This window comes from Triticum aestivum, chromosome 1D (assembly GCF_018294505.1).
Source record: "Triticum aestivum cultivar Chinese Spring chromosome 1D, IWGSC CS RefSeq v2.1, whole genome shotgun sequence".
Taxonomy (NCBI): Eukaryota; Viridiplantae; Streptophyta; class Magnoliopsida; order Poales; family Poaceae; genus Triticum; species Triticum aestivum.
In genome coordinates this window covers 28219946-28222450 of record NC_057796.1, presented here as the reverse complement: position 1 = coordinate 28222450, position 2505 = coordinate 28219946, and positions in this window count along the sequence as shown.

Here is a 2505-nt window from a genome sequence, read left to right as displayed (position 1 = left end):
CTTATCAGAAATGTTGTAGCGCTCCCACTCACTTTATTGTAAATACAAGTTTCTAACAAACTTTGTATAAACCCAAAAACTTTGATCACTCCATCAAAGCGTATATTCTGACTCCGAGATGCTTGCTCTAGTCCATGGAAGGATCGCTGGAGCTAGCATACCTTTTAGCATCCTTAGGATCGACAAAACCTTTCTGATTGTATCACATACAACCTTTCCTTACGAAAACTGGTAAGGAAACTTGTTTTGACATCCATCTGCCAGATTTCATAAATGCAGCTAATGCTAACATGATTCCGACGGACTTAAGCATCGCTACGGATGAGAAAATCTCATCGTAGTCAACTCCTTGAACTTGTGAAAATTCTCTTTGCCACAAGTCGAGCTTCATAGGCGGTAACATTACCGTCCATGTCCGCCTTCTTCTTAAAGATCCATTTATCTCAATGGCTTGCCGATCATCGGGCAAGTTCACCAAAGTCCATGCTTTGTTCTGATACATGGATCCTATCTCGGATTTCATGGCTTCTAACCATTTGTCGGAATATGGGCCCACCATCGCTTCTCCATAGCTCGTAGGTTCAGTATTGTCTAACAACATGATATCTAAGACAGGATTACCGTACCACTCAGGAGTAGTACATATCCTTGTCGACCTACGAGGTTTGGTAGTGACTTGATCCGAAGTTTCATGATCACTATCATAAGCTTCCACTTCAATTGGTGTAGGTGCCACAGGAACAACTTCCTGTGCCCTGCTACACACTAGTTGAAGTGACGGTTCAATAACCTTATCAAGTCTCCACCATCCTCCCACTCAATTCTTTCGAGAGAAACTTTTCCTCGAGAAAGGACTCGTTTCTAGAAGCAATTACTTTTGCTTCCAGATCTGAAATAGGAGGTATACCCAACTGTCTTGTGTATTCTATGAAGATGCATTTATCCGCTTTGGGTTCGAGCTTATCAGCCTGAAACTTTTTCACATAAGCATCGCAGCCCCAAACTTTTAAGAAACGACAACTTAGGTTTCTCTAAACGGTGTCGTCTCAACGGAATTGCGTGGTGCCCTATTTAAAGTGAATGCGGTTGTCTCTAATGCCTAACCCATAAACGATAGTTGTAATTCGATAAGAGACATCATGGTATGCACCATATCCAATAGGGTGCAGTTATGATGTTCGGACACACCATCACACTATGGTGCTCCAAGCGGTATTAGTCGTGAAACAATTTCCACAATTTCTTAATTGTGTGCTAAACTCGTCACTCAGATACTCATCTCTATGATCATATCACAGGCATTTTATCCTCTTGTCACGACGATCTTCAACTTCACTCTGAAATTACTTGAACCTTTCAATAATTCAGACTTGTGTTTCATCAAGTAAATACACTCAGCATCTACTCAAATCATTTGTGAAGTAAGAACATAACGATATCCACTGCGTGCCTCAGCACTCATTGGACTGCACACATCAAATGTATTACTTCCAAAAGACGAGTATTGAGGGGTGTGAAGAGTACGTGGGCCCCATGTGATAGTGGGTAGGACGTGCTGTGTGGGCTGCTCAATCCCTTGCATGTCTTTTTTTTTCTTGTGTATATGAGCATCAGGTTCCTTTGCACGTTTGTTTGTCCAGTCGAGACAAAAAAGCCTGGTACCTCATACAACCAATGAAAGACTCTCTAATCTTCTAAAAGAAGGATACTCTTATCGTTTTTAGATTTCCTGAACTTTTTTCCAAAATGTGAACATTTTTTTTAGTAGACACATGAATACTTTTAAAATTGTATGTATTTGTTAAGTGTGTGAACACGTATGAAGCAATACATGAACACAGTTTGTATACAAAAAATTTTTAAACCAGCAGACATTTTTAAATCATGGACACTTTTTAAAAATTTATGATCAATTTTCAAAATTTGCGAACATATCATGCGAACACTTTATAAAATGTCATGAATATATTTTAAAATGTATGAAAATATTTAAAAGAAATAATATGTATATTTTTAAATTTCAAGAACATTTTCTAAAATACCTTGTGAAATTACTTACACATTAATTATTTTTAAAACTTAAGTAAAAAAGCAACACAGATAAAAAATAAAAGAAAAATATCTGGCCAACCTATATTAATTAGTCACCCCAATATATAAATTAGCAGGCAGGGCAATGCTTTTGGACTCTAAGAATCCTATAGCAACCCAGCGCTGGTCCACAATGCGCCACGGGGTGCGGAAGGGAGATGGGAGGGGGGGTGGATGGGTTGACATGGTCAATATTCTTTGTGGTCGGCGCTTGTGTGAATTTCATCAGAAAGAATCCTATAGCAACCCAGCGCTGGTCCACAATGCGCCACGGGGTGCGGAAGGGAGATGGGAGAGGGGGTGGTCGATGGTGACATGGTCAATATTCTTTGTGGTCGGCGCTTGTGTGAATTTCATCAGAAACACCGAGTCGAGCATAATTAATGCCTGCAACCCAGCGATCAATTTACGAAC